This window comes from Macaca nemestrina, chromosome 4 (genome assembly GCF_043159975.1).
Source record: "Macaca nemestrina isolate mMacNem1 chromosome 4, mMacNem.hap1, whole genome shotgun sequence".
Taxonomy (NCBI): domain Eukaryota; kingdom Metazoa; phylum Chordata; class Mammalia; order Primates; family Cercopithecidae; genus Macaca; species Macaca nemestrina.
Window position 1 is genome coordinate 20,525,250 of NC_092128.1, and position 18,925 is coordinate 20,544,174.

The window sequence follows — 18,925 nt, forward strand, 5'->3', positions numbered from 1 at the left end:
TGGGTGCAGCAAACCAACATGACGCATGTATACATATGTAACAAACCTGCACATTGTAAAGTATAATTAAAAAAAAAAAAAACTAGTTCTGCTCAGGATGATGAAAAAGTTCTGGAAACAGTAGTGAAAGTTACAGAACACTATGAATGTACTTAATACCACAGAATTATATATTTCAATATGATTAAAGTAGTACATTTTATGTTATATTTTACTGTAAAAAAAAAAGTACTCAAAACTTTGACAAGGCATAGTAAAATATACCCAAATAGAAGAAAATTAATAAAATGAAATAGAACTATTAATGTATTTTTTCAAAGAAACCAGTAAAATTGAAAATCCATATTGAGGAAAGAGAAAGAAATAGGGAAGACCTATAAAATCAGCACCAGAAATGAAAAAGAAAATTTCATAACTTTAGATGATACAAAGAATTACCAAGGTTATTATCAACTAACTGTATCAATAAAATTGAAAATTTATATAAAATGTACAAATTCCTAGAAAAAAAAGAAACTATCTACCATAGTCTCTCAAGTAGAAGAGTCCTGTAGATAAACCTTTAAGAAAACTGAATCCAGAGTTAAAATCTTCCCACAAAGAAAGGCCCAGTCCCTGACTGCTACCATATATTCAAGAAATACTTTAATTTCAATCTTACACAAATTCCTTCAGAGAAATGAAGTAAGTAGCACACTGTAATCCATTTTATGAAGTTCGCCTAACTCTACAAGAAAACTCATAAGGGAAGTATTACGAAGAAAAACCACAGGCTAAGGTAATTCATAAACATAAAAGCAATAAACAAAGTATTAGCAAACCAAATCCTACAGCACTAAGTAGACTTCTGCCTAGGAAAGTAAGGTTATTTTCTATTAGAAAATCAATTCTTAGAACTCACCACCTAACAGATTAAAGGAAAAATTATGCTTTCACTAGATACAGAAGAAAAAGTATATTTAAAAGAAAAATCTAAGGCCGGGTGTGGTGGCTCATGCCTATAATCCCAGTACTCTGAGGGTAGGAGTTCCAGACCAGTCTGACCAACATGGTGAAACCCCATCTCTACTAAAAACACAAAATTAGCCAGGCGTGGTGGCGCATGCCTGTAATCCCAGCTACTTGGGAGGCTGAGGCAGGAGAATCACTTGAACCCGGGAGGCGGAGGCTGCAGTGAGATGAGATCACGCCACTGCACTCCAGCCTGGGCAACAAGAGCGAAACTCCGTCTCCAAAAAAAAAAAAAAAAAAAATCTATGAAAAAAAAGACACACACACACACACACACACACACACACACACACACGCCTCTGTGAATATTAGGAAATAAATGGGGAGGTATATGGCCTAGAATTGAGGTTCCATATTAGGTACTACCTTGATTCTGGCAAAATTGGGAGGACCTTGAACAGCCTAACCACAAGTTCTCCTTCCCACTCTACTTTCACAGATAGGGTCCCTTAACCAAATACTCTTTATCAAAGCAACCAGGCACAATTTCTGCTTATGCTTAAATATTGAGTTTCAGTTCCTTGCCAGCCTATAGAGTTATTCAAACAAGCCAGGGGCACCCCTGATTTCATGATAATACATAAAAAGGCTACCTCCTAAAGTCCCTGTTTGTTCACTCCATCCCAAGTGCAACCATCATGTGGCCCCCCTGGCAATGTAGTGTCCTCCCCAGGGCTATATAAGTCTATGTGACTAATAAACTGTTGTCAATTTCATCTGTCCAGTGTCAGATGTTATGTACTGGGCCAACCTCATAACCCTAGGGCAGGAATCCCTCCCTCACCAATGGGAGTATCTATACACTTATAAAAGATCTACATAATATCCTACAGCAAACTTCCTATTTAATGGTGTAATGTTGAAGCTTCCTTTCTGAGATCAGGAATAAGATAAAGATATCCACTGGCTTGATTTTTATTCACCAATGGAGAGTTCAGGCAGCATGATAAAGCAAGAAAAATAAAAGGCATAAAGATTGGAAATAATAAACATTGTCATTATTCACAGATGATAGTATTAGATACAAAAGAAGCCAAACAAAGCTACAGAGAAGTTACTAGAATTAGAAAGATTTAACAAGGTTATTGGAAAAAAAACTTTTTAAACACATTTGGGGCCGGGCACAGAGGCTAATGCCTAGGATCCCAGCACTTTGGGAGACCAAGAGGAGTGTAGGGATTTGAGGCCAGAGGAGTATAGGGATTTGAGACCAGCCTGGGCAACAAAGTGAGACCCCCCCCCCCCACCTCTACAAAAATGTGCAAAAATTAGCTAAGCATAGTGGTACATGCCTGTAGTCCCAGCTACTCGAGAGGATGAGGTGGGAAGATGACTTGAGCCCAGGAGGTTGAGGCTGCAGTGAGCCATGATTGTGTCACTGTACTTCAGCCTGTATGACAGAGTGAGACCATGGCTCAAAAAAACAAAAACAAATTAAGATATAAAACATATTCAGGCCAGGCATGGTGGCCAAAAGCTCTCAGCATTTTGGGAGGCCAAAGTGAAAGGATCGCTTAAGTCCAGGAGTTTAAGACCCACCTGGGCAACATAGTGAGACACCATTGCTACAAAAAATAATAAAAAGGAAAAAACCCCCACACATTTGTATTTATATTTACCAGGAACAAAAAGGTAGAATGAAGTTAAAATGGAGTATTATTTACAGTAGCATCATAACCTATCGAGTACCTAGAAAAACTTTAAGAGAAGACATACAAAATCCCAACGGGAATAATTATACTTAAGTCACTGAAGAAAGCATAAGATCCTTTTGTGGTTCATAAGCATGATGATCAGGTTTTCAGGCACATGTGTGCAATGTGCCTCCTTCAAACTTTGTTAGGATGCTAGCACGCTACCCATCTGACTTAAAGGAAAAAAATTAAGAAGCATAATAATATTCTCCCCAAACTGATTTATCAATTTCTCATAATCCCAATTAATAGCCTATCAAGTTTTTTGTGAAACATGATACGTGGATTCTTATGGATGGGATAATTCAACTAGCTAAAAAATAATTAGAAGATGCCTCCAAAAAATAATTACAGGTATTGGTGAGGGGTTACATAAGGACTTGCTTTGCCAGCTATCAAAAACTACTGTAAAGAGAATGTGGGCCAGGCAGAGGTTCATGCCTATAATCCCAAGACCAACCGAGACAGGAGGACAGCTTGAGGTCAGGAGTATAAGACCAAATTGGGTAACATAGCAAGACCCTTTCTCTAAAAGGAAAAAAAAAGTGTGGCCCTAGTGCAGGTAGTAACAAATATATCAACAGATCAAAACTGCCTGAGAAAGAGAAATCAGACTGCTAAGAAAGAAACAGACTCACGCATACATAATTTATAAGCACGGCGGTGTAGAGCACTGGGAAAAGAATGGTACTATTTTCCACTAATGGGGCTTGGACAGCAGGTAAAAAGTGAAACTGGACTGCAACCTCACCATACATACAAATCAACTGCAGATGAAACGAAAACCCAAATGTGAAAGAAAAACTATAGAGCTTTTAAAAGAATTTTTTTTTTTTTTTTTTTTGGAGACAGGGTCTTGCTCTGTTACTCAGGCTGGAGTGCTGTGGTATGATCAAGGCTCACTGCAGCCCTGGGTCCTCCTGGGTCCAAGCCATCCTCCCACATTAGCCTCTCAAGTAGTTGGGATCACAGGCTTGTGCCACCATGCCTGGCTCGTTTATTTTTTTTGTTGTTAATTTATTTTTTTGAGACAAGGTCTCCCTATGTTGCCCACACTAGTCTCAAACTCCTGGGCTCAAGTGATCCTCCCACAGTACTGGGATTACAGGTGTGAGCTACCTACCGTGCCCGGCCCAGAAAGATTCTTAAAACAAGAGTACTTACCACAGAGATTCACACAATTCAAAAATTCAAATTCGAAAACTAAAGGACCCTATAAAAAAGGCAAATAGAATGGAAGAAGATAGCGAGAATATAAAATAACTCCTATTAAAATTAAAATAGCCAGACATGGTGGCACATACTTGTCATCCCAGATATTCGGGAGGCTGAGGCAGAAGGATTGCTTGAGCCCAGGAGCCTGAGACCAGCCTGGACAACACAGCAAGATCAAGTCTCATAAAAAAATAGTAATAACTTGGGAGGCCAAGGCAGGTGGATCACCTGAGGTCGGGAGTTTGAGACTAGCCTGACCAATATGGAGAAACCCCGTCCGTCTCTACTAAAAATACAAAATTAGCCAGGCGTGGCGGCTAAGGCAGGAGAATCGCTTGAACCTGGGAGTCAGAGGTTGCAGTGAGCCGAGATCGCGCCATTGCACTCCAGCCTGGGCAACAAGAGCGAAACTCTGTCTTAAAAATAACATTTTTAAAAATGAAAAACAAAAAGTTTAAATAACCCAACAAAAAGAAAAAATAGGAGAGATCAAACAAGTGCTTCACAATAGCTGAAATCCAAATGATGGATATGAAAAGTGCTCAACCTAAGTGGTACTTAGGAAAAGCTTCTCAGATCCCAATAAGTTAACAGGAAACACCCACAAGATTGCCAAAAAATAAAAAGACTGATAATACAAAATGTTAGTGAACATCTACATCTCAGCCAACAGGAACACACATGAACTGCTGGTGGGTATATGAGAGTCGGTAAAAGTTAACTTGAGCGTTCATCTTCTCTATGATCAGGAATTCTGCTTTACGGTGTATTAAAAAAAAAAACAAAACAAAACACCAAAACCTCAGGACTCACATATATAAACAGCAGGAAATACAAGAATGTTAATAGCTTCATTGCTTTAAAAAGAGCAAAAGCAAGCAACATTTCCAATACACAGCAACAGAATGGAAAAATTAATTGTGGCATATTTGTGCAAAGTATTACATAGCATTAAAAGTGAATAAACTATAGCTATATGCAACAACATGGATGACGCCTTCAATGTTAAATGAAGATAGGAAGAAATAAAATACACCAGCACCATTCCTTTCACACAAAGTCCCAAAACAGACAAAGCTAGGTTACAGCATTTACTATAAAGTAAATGAAGGAATTGTTAACATAAAAGTGGGGCAGGCCAAGTGCAGTGCCTCACGCCTGTAATCCCAACACTTTGGGAGACTGAGGTGGCAGGATTGCTTGAAATCAGGAGTTCAAGACCAGCCTGGGTAACACGATGAGACCTAATCACTACAAAAAAAAAAAAATTTAAGAACTTATTACAAAAAACTAGCCGGGCGAGGCGGCGGGCACCTGTAGTCCCAGCTACTCGGGAGGCTGAGGCAGGAGAATGGCGTAAACCCGGGGGGCAGAGCTTGCAGTGAGCTGAGATCTGGCCACTGCACTCCAGCCCGGGCGACAGAGCCAGACTCCGTCTCAAAAAAAAAAAAAAAAAAAAAGAACTTATTCATGGCCCAGGCATGGTGGCTCACTCCTGTAATCCCAGCACTTTGGGAGGCCAAAGCAGGTGGATCACCCGAGGTCAGGAGTTCAAGACCAGCCTGGCCAACATGGCAAAACCCTGTCTCTACTAAAAATACAAAAATTAGCTGGACGTGTTGATGTGTGCCTGTAATCCCAGCTACTTGGGAGACTGAGGTTGGAGAATCGCTCAAAGTTGGGGGGTGGAAGTTGCAGTGAGCTGAGATTGCACCATTGCACTCCAGCCTGGGCAACAAGAGCAAAACTCTGTCTCAAAAACAATAAATAAAATAAAATAAAATTAAATTAAATTAAAATAAAAAATGCCAGGCGTGGTGGCACACCTGTAATCCCAGCACTTTGTGAGGCCAAGGCAGGCAGATCACCTGAGATCGGGAGTTCGAGACCAGCCTGACCAACAGGGAGAAACCCCGTCTCTACTAAAAAATACAAAATTAGCCAGGCATGGTGACACATGACTTTTATCCCAACTATTTGGGAGGCTGAGGCAGGAGAATCGCTTGAACCTGGGAGGTGGAGATTGCAGTGAGCCGAGATCGCGACATTGCACTTCAGCCTGGGCAACAAGAGCAAAACTCCATCTCATTCAGGCATGGTTGCACACACCCATAGTCCTAGCTACTCAGGAGGCTACAGCTGGAGGATCATTTGAACCCAGGAGATAAAGGCTGCAGGGAGCCATGATTGCACCATTACACTCTGGCCTAGGCAACAAAGCAAGACCCTGTCAAAAAGAAGAAAAAGTTGGACAACCGGTTACCTTCTAAGGGAGAGGGAAGGAGTGATAAAAATATAGCAGACAAGGAACTTTTGGGGTTACTGGCAATGTGTGTTTCTTGATCTAAGTGGTGGTTGCATAATTATTCACTTAATGTGTTAATTGTACATGTATTTCCCTCACACTTTTTGAAAAGCTTAAGCATCCTAAGTTTTCAGTTCATGGTGGGGAGACCTCTTCAACAAAAATGAGAAGGCACCCTAAGAGGTAGGAAGGACAATTAGGAAGCAGCTGAAATGGTCTTAGGAAATAAAGACGGCTTGAACTAAGGAAGAAAAAAAGAAGGCAACAGATTTCTGTGATGTAGAAAGAAGAATTGATAGAATTTGTTAAGGGAAGGTTCGAGTTTTTAAAAAGTCAAGGATGGAGCCTTAACTTTTAGTCTTTTTAATCCCTATTAAAATAATGAATTGGGCCGGGCGCGGTGGCTCACTCCTGTAATCCCAGCACTTTGGGAGGCCGAGGCGGGCGGATCACAAGGTCAGGAGATCGAGACCACGGTGAAACCCCGTCTCTACTAAAAATACAAAAAATTAGCCGGGCGCGGTGGCGGGCGCCTGTAGTCCCAGCTACTCAGGAGGCTGAGGCAGGAGAATGGCGTAAACCCAGGAGGCGGAGCTTGCAGTGAGCCGAGATCGCGCCACTGCACTCCAGCCTGGGCGACAGAGCGAGACTCCGTCTCAGAAAACAAAAACAAAACAAAAAAATAAATAAATAAATAAAATAAAATAAAATAATGAATTGGGAGGCCACTATGCTGAGATGGCCACAGCACTCAGGTTCCTACTTAAGCAAAAAGAAACCAAACTCAAGGTGAACTTAAGCTTAACTAATCAGAAACCAACTAACCTCCAGTGACTTTATGAATCAGAAACTGCCAACTAGTCTCTAACTAGGTACTTTCTACTGTCTTGATGCCAAGAACACCTTATCAAAGTTTCCCTCTCCTACCCCTTCTGTGGAGCACTGAGCCACTTGCTCAACTGATACTGCTCATTCATGAATCCCTGAGTTCTAAAATAAACAAAAACTAGCCGAGTGTGGTGGCGTGCACCTGTAGTCCCAGCTGCTCAAGAGGCTGAGGTAGGAGGATCACTTCAGCCCAGGGGATAAAGTCTGAAGTAAGCTGTGTTTGCACTACTGCACTCTAGCCTGGGCCACAGAGTAAGACGGTGCCTCAAAATAAATAAATAAATAAAAAGGGTTTTTACTATGCTGCTCAGGCTGTCTTGAACTCCTAGCCTCAAGCAATCCTCCTGCCTCGGCCTCCCGGCCACAGAGTAAGACGGTGCCTCAAAATAAATAAATAAATAAATAAATAAATAAATAAATAAATAAATTTTTAAAAAGGGTTTTTACTATGCTGCTCAGGCTGTCTTGAACTCCTAGCCTCAAGCAATCCTCCTGCCTCGGCCTCCCGGCGTGCTGGGATTACAGGCATGAACCACCATGCCCAGACCAAAATAACTTACCCTGACCTATAATATTAATCAATATACTTCTCAGTTTCCTTTAATTATGCTAGTACATAAACCAATTTCTTTTTAAATTACAACGTTCCAAGATTTATAAACCACAAGAATTACCTGTCCCGCCTTACAGTGGAAAATGTAGATAAGCCCCCATCCAAAAATCTTTCCCTCCTTATCCTCCTGACATTTATTTCTCTTAGTATTCCAACGAATTTATAATTTTAGTTGGAAATCTGATAAATGAAACAAACATGTATTTAGATATTATGAACATTTAATAACATTCACAACTGAGCTGCAGAGCATAGTACAATATTTCCTTTCTCAAGCAATTTCATTTTCGAATTATCAATTGCCTGCATTTTAAAAATCTGTTTAGTTTTTAAGTATTTATCACTAAATCAGCAGCAAACTTTCCAACAAAACTGCAAACCCTTTTCAGTATGTTCAAATATATCAGCTCATCAAAGAGTTTTACATTTGTGCCCTGAAACGTATCCTTCTCCGAAATATGAAGTCCTTTTTCCAGCTCCAAACCTTTTCAAGCTTGCTGCAAGATGCCATCCTGGAGCTTTCCTTCATCATTATCCTGGGAATTCCTATGCCTAATGATATCACCACAAGTATCTGTTTGCTTTACGTCACATGAAATCTGAATAGTTTCAAAATACCAACAAAACCACTAAAAACACAACATTGAATGCAATATAAGATTTTTTTTGTCCTTACAATATAGCATACTAGGAATGCACAATCAATATTGTGATTTTAAAATCAGTTTCAAAAGTCCTTTACTATGTAGGTAAAACTATCTGGTTGATACAGAACAATGTTCATTTGTCTTGTTTGCTGGGGAAGCCAGGAGAGTTACTTACATTTGTTTAGTTACATAAAACATTTACATAGTTCCAAAGTCAATACTGTGAACCAGTTACATTTACAGAGGTCTAATTTTCTTCTCTAATTCCTTCCCAATTTTTTTGGCCCCACTAGCAGTCATTTTTAGTTATTTATTCTTCTGTTGTTTGTTTGTTTTTTTGAGATGAAGTCTCTGTTTGTCTCCCAGGCTGGAGTGCAGTGGCCTGATCTCTGCTCACTGCAACCACTGCCTCCTGGATTCAAGGAATTCTGCTCACTGCAACCTCTGCCTCTTGGATTCAAGGGATTCTGCTCACTGCAACCTCTGTCTCCAGGGTTCAAGCGATTCTCCTGCCTCAGCCTCCCAAAGTGTAGGATTACAGGTGTGAGCCACCATGCCTGGCCTCCATTGTTTATTTGTAAATATAAGCACATATTTTCTCTTTCTCTTATTGTCATGGAGATACTGTTGCTTTAGATCCTTTTAGTGGATAGAGCTAAGAAACACACACACAGAGACACAAAGGGTAGCACATAATATGCTTTCTTCTGCACCTTGATTTCTACTCAATACATCATGGAATTCACTCCACAGCAGTACACATATCTTTTTCATTCCTTTTTTATATCTGCTCAGTGATATACCATAGTTTATTCCACCAGTCATTTATTGGTGGTCATATCAATCTTTCATTATTATCAACAGTGCTACAAACAAATAACCCTGTGCACGCCTCACTTTATTCTTTTGCATTTGAATCTCTGAGATACATTCCTAGAAGTGGAAATTGCTAGGTCAATGAGGAAATGCATTTGCATTTTACTAGATATTGCCAAATTCCCTTCCAGTTTTAGCATTCTGCATTCCCACCGGCAATATAATGGATTATCTTCCTTTCCTCAGTTTCACCCAAAAAGTATAACGCCAAAGTATAATGCTGTACCTATTTGGGGGGAATTTTTTTTTTTTTTTTTGAGGCGGAGCCTTGCTCTGTCACCCAGGCTGGAGTGCAGTGGCGCAATCTCATCTCACTGCAACCTCCGCCTCCCACGTTCAAGCGATTCTCCTGCCTCAGCCTCCTGAGAAGCTGGGATTACAGGCAAGCATCACCACGCCCCGGCTAATTTTTGTATTTTTAGTAGAGACAGGGTTTCACTATGTTGATCAGGCTGGTCTCGAACTCCTGACCTCATGATCCACCGCCTTGGCCTCCCAAACTGCTGGGATTACAGGCGTGAGCCACTGCGCCTGGCCTGGGAGAAATTTTTAAGAGTTTTTTTTTTTTTTTTTTTTTGAGACGGAGTCTTGCTCTGTCGCCCAGGCTGGAGTGCAGTGGCGCGATCTCCGCTCACTGCAAGCTCCGCCTCCCGGGTTCACGCCATTCTCCGGCCTCAGCTTCCCGAGTAGCTGGGACTACAGGCGCCCGCCACTGCGCCCGGCTAATTTTTTTCTATTTTTAGTAGAGACGGGGTTTCACCATGGTCTCGATCTGCTGACCTTGTGATCCGCCCGCCTCGGCCTTCCAAGGTGCTGGGATTACAGGCATGAGCCACCGCGCCCGGCCTATTTTTAAGAGTTTTCTTTGTACCTTAATAATCATCTTTCATGAGCATCCCATCTGCATTAACAAAAATGTATATTCTCTTATATGCAATAGATGACCCTAAGATCTACCTTTCAGTTGTGTTATTTAGGTCCTCAATAGCCTTACTGAAGTTTTTGTCCAGTTGATCTATCTTGAACTGAGATGGATTTTAGGTCTTCTATTATTAATATGTTCTTAAGTCTTAATGACTCTCCTGAAGCTTTTTTTTTTTTTTAAATGAAAGTTGTCACGAATATCCATGTCCCCAATAACGCATCTTCATTACAGACTGCACCTTGTAGCATTGTAATGTGTCCTACCTTTTTAATGATTTCTGGCCTGAATTTTACCTTGTGTAAAATAACTATAATAACCCCTTTTATTATATTTGTCTGTCCTATCTTTGCCCAGCCTCTTAATCTTTGAGTTTTTCGATTTTGCAGATGTATCTTTTATATAAAACACAGAGTTGGGCTAGGTGCAGTGGCTCATACCTATAATTCCAACACTTTGGGATGCTGAGGCGGGTGGATCACTTAAGGCTAGGTATTCGAGACCAGCCTGGCCAACATGGCAAAACGTCATCTCTACCAAGAATACCAAAATTAGCTGGGTATGGTGCATCTCTCCTGTAGCACCAGCTGCTTGGGAGGCTGAGGCAGGAGAATCGCCTGCACCCTGGAGGTTGCAGTGAGATCACACCAGTGCACTCTAGCCACGGCAAGAGAGTAAGACTCAGTCTCAAAACAGCAACAAAAGAAAACAAAACCACAGAGTTGGATTTTGCTATGTTAACCTAAAAATATTTTTTCTCTTAATAGGTCAGTTAAGCCCATTTACTAATATCACTTTATGGTCTCAAGTCTGTCATAGTGAGAATACATAATTTCACTGTATTTGTTTCTTTTGCTCTCCTTTCTGCACCCTTCCCACCACCTCCCTCGCCTTGCCAATACTTCTTTTGTTATCTAGAAAGGTTTGGGCTTTTGTCCTAATGGTTATCTTTATATAATATCCTTAAGTCCTCTCTTTGTTAGATACTGTCTTTTGATTCCCTAGTATGAGCAACATAGAAAATTAGCTCCCTTCTTCCCCTTCACCATTCCTACACCACAACACACAGCATCTATATAAAGTAATAATATCCCTTGATGCCCTGGTTAAGTTTTATAAGGCAATCAATCAATGAGCCTATTAAACCATTTCTTGGCTGTCTGAAACTTAATTCTCTAACAGCTTCCTCAGGAAGTATTCACATAAATAATTAACCCTTATACTCTTTTTTTTTTTTTTTTCCTGAGACGGAGTCTCACTCTGTCGCCCAGGCTGGAGTGCAGTGGCCGGATCTCAGCTCACTGCAAGCTCCGCCTCCCGGGTTTACGCCGTTCTCCTGCCTCAGCCTCCTGAGTAGCTGAGACTACAGGCGTCAGCCACCTCGCCCGGCTAGGTTTTTTTTTTTGTATTTTTTAGTAGAGACGGGGTTTCACCGGGTTAGCCAGGATGGTCTCGATCTCCTGACCTCGTGATCCGCCCGTCTCGGCCTCCCAAAGTGCTGGGATTACAGGCTTGAGCCACCGCACCCGGCCCTTATACTCTTGAATAACTGTATTATATCTACATTGTTGGGGCGTATAACAAATACATACTACTTTGTCACCCCTTTTTTCTGTCATTAAATTTAGTTCTACAGTTAGACACAAGGATTCCCTGCAGAACATCTTCTCTATTGTTTTCCTGACATCAGATCTCTTGGCTTTAATACAGACTCAACAGCATGACATTAGTGTAAAGATAAACAAAAAGACCAATGAAACAGAAGAGAGTCCAGAAATAAATACAGACATGCATGGACAACTGATTTTCGACAAAGACAATGCAGTGGAGAAAGGACAGTCCTCTCAACAACAATGCTAGAAAAACTGCATATCCATATATAAAATGAACTTAGATTCATATCTCATACCACATACCAACATTAACTCAAAATGGATCATAGATCTAAATGTAAACCTCAAAACTATGGGACTTCCAAGAAGAAAACAGGATAAAATACCTGTGTTAGACAAAGATTTCTTAAATATGGCACAAAAGAATAATCCATAAAAGATAAACTAGATTTCACCAAAATAAGGAATTGGGGCTCCTTGGAGAGCCGGCATAGGAAAAGTATAAGATAAATCTAGAAATTCTTTTTTGTCAGGAAATAAGAAAGTGCTCAACTGGGTGCTGTGGCTCATGCCTGTAATCCTAGCACTTTGGGAGGCCAAGGCAGGAGGATCGCTTGAGCTCAGAAGTTCGAGATCAGACTGAACAATGTAGGGAGACCCTGTCTCTACAATAAAAATAAAAATTCGCCAGGTATGGTGGTAGATTCCTGTGGTGCCAGCTACTTGGGAGGCTGAGGTGGGAGGATAGCTCAGGCCTGGAAGGTTAAGGCAGTAGTGAGCCATGATTGTCAACTTTAAGAGGTTTCTATTGTCCAAATTAGGGCAATTTGATTGTCAAAAGAAATAAAGGAATGGATATAACATACTGACTGAAATATTTCATAAGCCCATGATAGATAAATGGAAAAGAAAAGGGTTATCCACACAGTAGACTATCAACTAGTAAGCATAGAGTGACAGAAAAACCATTTCGTACTATCATAGTAATAGCTGATAAACGCAAGAATCAGCAATCTAAGTCTTCTCGGAACAGAATATTCACACAGACTCCAAAGTATCTCCTAAAAGGTTATTTGTTAATTACAAAAGGAGAGGAGGAGATATCTTTAGAGTGGAGAAATCTGGCAGTCACCACCTTAAACAAGTGATCAAGGCCAACACTAACAACAGGACAGAATGACAATCATGTGTTTCTCAATGTAAGGCACTGAAAAAGACAAATCACTGTTGCCCAAAATGATGCATCAGTTTGCATACAGTAAGTAGAGAGAAACCACACATTAATTTCAAATGAAGTTTAACATAAGGAATTATTATCATCATGTTTTTGAGACAGAGTCTTGCTCTGTTGCCCAGGCTGGAGTACAGTGGCATGATCTAGGCTAACTGCAGCCTCCGCCTCCTGGGTTCAAGCAATTCTCCTGCCTCAGTCTCCCAAGTAGCTGGGACTACAGGCACATGCCACCACGCCTAGTTAATTTTTGTAATTTTAGTAGAGATGGGGTTTCACCGCGTTGGCCAGGCTGGTCTCAAACTCCTGACCTCAGGTGACCCGCCCGCCTCAGCCTCCCAAAGTGTTGGGATTATAGGCGTGAGCCAATGCACCCAGACAACATAAAGAATTATTAACCACCGTAAGGGACCATTCAGGAGAGGCTGAGGCAGGAGGACTGCTTGAGTCCAGGAGTTCAACCTAACAAAATGAGACCCTGTTTCTACTAAAAAAAAATAAAAAATTTAAGAGCTTGTGTCAGAATGTAAACCAACCAAGATCATTTAGTTCAGCTGACATTTAGTTCAGCTGGAGGAAGGAAGCAGTACACTGGTTAACATTCTGTGGCAAGCTCCTTATCTTGTTTCAGACCCTAATAGGTTGTGGATCATGCCTTGAGTAGCACTGCCCTAAAACACCCTGCTTCAAAGAGGCACTAGATAGCACTATAAGAAGACAGACAGCTATCGCTGTTAATTCACGGTCTCTAGCAGCAAACAAGCCTCAACGCAACCTGCACTAACACTACATTTTATTGGTCAACTTCAAAACTCCCTTCTCAACCTTATTCCACTCCTATTATCCTCTCACTCTCAGCAGATGACCTCACTTTCTATTTACGGGAGAAATCAGTGGGGGGCTCAGAATACAGAAATTCCATCCATTTTGAGGACACACATACCTGTACTTAACATCTATTCCTACCTTCTCTCCTGTTCACAAGACAAAGTGTGTCTCCTATCCAGAGTCACCCATCTCTACTCATGCCTTACATCAATGCCTTTCTACTTTCTCAGAAGCCTCATCAAATTTTTTTTTTTTTTAGTATATTCAATAGTTCTCATGGATCCTTTCCATGTCCATTTAAATGTGTTTAAGCCTTTCCAATTTATACAAAAAAAGAAAGAAATCTTCCTCAACTTCTTATTTTTTTTCTCCCCTTAAGTATTACCTTACCCCTTTCCTCCCCACTTCAGAGTTGCCTAACTTTCCAACCATGTCTCTTCATCTCCCTTTCATTGTTCAACCTATCTGGCTTCCAATATCTATCTCTCCACCTATATGCTTTTCCATGGTTGTTTTTTTTTCTTTTTTTAGTCTTCTCTTACTTGACCTTGCAGGAGGAGCATGACCCTGTAAAACACTGCTGCCTTTGGTAAGAGATACCAGGGAGACTCTTCACCCATAATCAAAACAAAATAAAGATCTGGTAGTCAGGATTCCTAATTCCTATAGAAGACATTTTTCTTTTACATGTACTATACCAGGCCGGGCGTGGTGGCTCATGCCTGTAATCCCAGCACTTTGAGAGGCTGAGGCAGGAGGATTACCTGAGGTGAGGAGTTTGAGACCAGCCTGGCCAACATGGCGAAACCCCATCTCTACTAAAAATACAAAAATTATCCAAGTGTGGTGGCGCACACCTGTAATCCCAGCTGTTGGGGAGGCTGAGGCATGAGAATCACTTGAACCCAGGAGGCAGAGGTTGCAATGAGCCAAGACTGCACCACTGCACTCCAGGCTGGACAACAGAGTGAGACTCTGTCTCAAAAAATATAAATAAAGTAAAAATAAATAAATGTATTACACTATGAGATGAGAACCTATAGATTATTTATATTAGAAAAAAATCAGAAGTTTTTGAGAAGTAAGGTGGTTTCATAATGTCAAAGAGGATATGGCATTTGAAAAGGTTTTGAAAGACCACACAAAAAGCAAAAATATTGAGGCAATTCACATAAGTTATGTTTATGTTATTTTAGACACAAATATTTGAACATGTACATATACTATAGTGCTAGTACATCCTATACATAATAAATCATGTAAGCATAAAACATATGAGGAATGAAATCAAGATGAAATAAATATTTTTAAATGTTTTGCTAATCAAGATAGCTTCACACTATTGTCAACTAATGCTTTCAGATGCAGTATACACTTAATGCATGGTCCATCATTTGTAATGGAGGATGTCAGTCAATTTCAAAGAGTAATCATTAATTTTGAACTTTTAGGCCCACTTCTTGTTAGATCTGGTTAGATAATCAGTTGTTAACCTCACAATAAAACTGATAAGAGCCTATAAAGTGCTAGCTCTGCCACTTTAATGCTATTGTACCTGCAACGCAATACTATCTTTATCATAACTAAAAATAAGACTTCAAAGATTCAAATAATTTAAAGCTGGTGAAAAATTAAAGTTCCATCAACTCCACACACTGATAAAATGAAACACAAAATGAGACAATAACAGCTACAGCTTTCTATAGGACAGGGATCTCCCTTGCCAGCTAACCCCCTTGTCAGCTAATTGCATATTCAGGTCCCAAGAATGACAGGTATACATCCATCTATACAACACTGGTGAAGTTACAGACTTAAATGGAAATGTTTCTGTTGTTAACTAAAACAGGGGATCACTTTTCCTGGTTATTGTACACGTGCCCTATATCCTACAACTTAGGGACTTACCAAACTGCTGAAATTAAGGGGCTTTTGTGAGCAGCCTCCATTTGGGACTTCCCTAGGAAATGAGATTAAGGGTTTTATGCCAGAGGCCTGGTAATGGCCTACCATAATCTTCTATTTTTTGACAGACATTTAGTTAAAAACAGATATTAAAACCCATAAACCTACTTACACAAGTACATATAAAATTATGTTACAAAGGCTGAGTGTGACAGCTCATGTCTGTAATCTCAGCACTTTGGGAGGCTGAGGTGGGCAGATCACGAGATCAAGAGATTGAGACCATCCAGACCAAAATATGGAAACCCCATCTCTACTAAAAACATAAAAACTAGCTGGTCATGGTGGCACGCGCCTATGCTCCCAGATACTTGGGAGGCTGAGGCAGGAGAATCGCTTGAACCCAGGAGGCAGAGGTTGTAGTGAGCCAAGATCATGCCACTGCACTCCAGCCTGACAACAGAGCGAGACTCCATCTCAAAAAAAAAAAAAAAATTATAACTTGTAGGAGAGAAAAAGAAACAACAGTCTGCAGTATCAAAATCCCATTACCTCTAGGGCAGCTGTGTACAGTTAGATAGCTTATACAGTACAAGGGACTGCCTGACTTGAGGGGAAATGGGGACTTACAGGCAAATGGGGGTCCACATTCCACTTCCTAAGGCACACATCCTTTGGTCCTATATTTGTCAAGAGGACTCTTTTTTCTAACTCACACAAATACCATTTGGGCTTGAGGCAGCCTCAATCCCTTTTCTCAGGATACTCTATTCAGTATATGTGAAATGTAGCCACTTGACATGCTTATTTATGTGACTGTGACAAACTATATATCAAGTACTTCAAAGCTCAATTTCTGAAAAGAAGTTCTAATATCTTCCCTCACCTGAATGGATATTGTATTGCATAATGTGGTGTGCCACACTACATTATAGAATAAAATATAATGGCATTCAGTCATGCCATTTTGGAGAATACTGGTCTAAGTGTACGTTCAAAATGCGGGAGTAAAATTAAGAAAGGGTGTGGCAGCTCACCTGTAATCCCAGCACTTTGGGAGGCTAAGGAGGGTGGATCACCTGAGGTCAGCAGTTCAAGGCCAACAGGGTAAAACCCTGTTTCTACTAAAAATGCAAAAAAATTAACAAGGTATAGTGGCATGTGCTTGTAATCCCAGCTACTTGGGAGGCTGAGGCAGGAGAATGATTGGGCTGAGGAGGTGAAGGTTGTAGTGGTCACTGCACGAGACGCTGTCTCCAAAAAAAAAAAAAAATTGAGAAAGGGGTCAACGTCACATTGCAGAAAGAAATTTGAGAAACTTGTGTATCTAGGTGACAGTTTAACTTCTAGAAGAAAAATTAAAAAGAGAAATCTAGAGACCTAAAAATGAAAGTTTACAAATTACCCACATTTGGGTATATTTAAAAAGGTACAATGAAATTAAAAAGCATTCTTCTGATATCAACTTTCCACCAGGATAGAGTAACTAGTACTGAGACAAGCTTTCCTGTCATTAATTACTGTATATTACCAGGACAAATACCTGAGGCAACTTTTCAGACAATGGACAAAAGGCAATGCAGTACTGTGACCCATGAGGAAAGAGAAGCTCGGGTGAGTAAGTCCCCTAAATCTTGATTCTCTAACTGAGGACTATCTTGGTGGTTCATGGAGCTACAGCCAACGAAGAACATAGCAAAGGAGCCAGAGAAATTCGGGGATTGCGAACCAGATGGAATATACAAGGCAAAGCACTTGGGAGAAGGGAGCTGAACAGAGAAAGGGTGCCAGTAGTCTATGTAAGGGTTTTGCCAAGTCCTTGGCTGAAGGCTACTACGCATGTGCAGAGCAAGTCCATGGGAAGTTTACCAGAGAGCAGCTGCTAAGGGATTGAGAGAGAAGCAAAGATACTGGAGGCCAAGCAGGAACAAAGAGAAAACAAATAAAAAGATGTCAGTCTTAAACCTTGCCATACCAACAATTACATAAAATATAAATGGATTAAGCAAAAGCAAAAATTAAAAGCTGGGATAAAAAAGTAAGACAACTATATGCTATCTATAAGAGGCACTTTAAAAAGCTAGAAGTAAAAGCATGGGAAAAATATACCATTCAAACAAACAGATTTTTAAAAATGGCATTAATATCAGACAAAGTAGACCATAACACAGCATTATAGGAAACAAAGAACATTTCACCTTAAAAAAGGGCAGGCAATTCATCAAAGCTTCAAAATACCTGTAGCAAAACCAAGCGAGCAAAACCAATATCTCAAGAATGCAAGACTGATTTAACATCTAAAAATTAATGCAATTCATACATTAACAAAAAAAGGAGATAAACTGCATGACCATTTCAATAGACACGGGAAAAGTACATGGCAAAATTCGTCACCCATTCATAATAAAAATTCTCAGCATATTAAAAATAGAAGAGAACTTCTTCATTTTGATAATGGGCATCTATAGAAAACAGCTAACATATTAATGGTGAACAATTGAGTGTTTTCCTAAGATGAGGAATAAGGCAAGGAAATCCTCCCTCATTTAATACTGAAATTCAACTTCTAGTCAATATTGTATTGGAGTCCTTGCTGGTGCAATAAGAAGACATAAATTATTAAGAATAGAAAGAAGTAAAGCTATCTCCCTGTAGACCACATAGAAAATCCTAAGGAGTCCTCAAAACAAAAAAAAAAACAACTATATTTAATAATCGAATTTAGCAAGATAATGGGATGCAAACAATAATCGTATTTCAATATACTACCAACAGTTTGAAATGAAAAATTTAAAAATATATACAGTATCATTTAACATTATAAAATATTTAATATTTATACTATGTAAACAAAAACTGTACAAGAATGCTACAATGAAAACCATAAAACAGTGCTCAGAATTTAAGAGATAAAACATATTCACAGATTGGAAGAATCAATATTGTTAAGAACATTTTGGCTGGGTGCGGTGGCTCACGCCTGTCAATACCAGCATTTTGGGAGGCCAAGGCGGATGGGATCATGAGGTCAAGAGATTGAGACCATCCTGGCCAACATGGTGAAACCCTGTCTCCACTAAAAAACACAAAAATTAGCTGGGCATAGTGGCGCACGCCTGTAGTCCCAACTACTCAGGAGGCTGAGGCAGGAGAATCACTTGAACATGGGAGGCAAAG

At 40.1% G+C, this 18,925-nt stretch overlaps 1 protein-coding gene and 1 non-coding gene across 3 annotated transcripts in view; one reads left to right on the top strand and one right to left on the bottom strand.

Annotated features, from left to right (window-relative positions):
• The window catches only part of LOC105471312 (tripartite motif containing 24), a 124,196-nt gene that overhangs the window by 98,762 nt on the left and 6,509 nt on the right, over positions 1–18,925 (bottom strand). The window lies entirely within an intron of this gene.
• LOC112424877 (small nucleolar RNA U13) lies at positions 2,777–2,880 on the top strand. The gene has a single exon (XR_003015815.1). It is a non-coding gene; the product is annotated as a small nucleolar RNA U13 (small nucleolar RNA).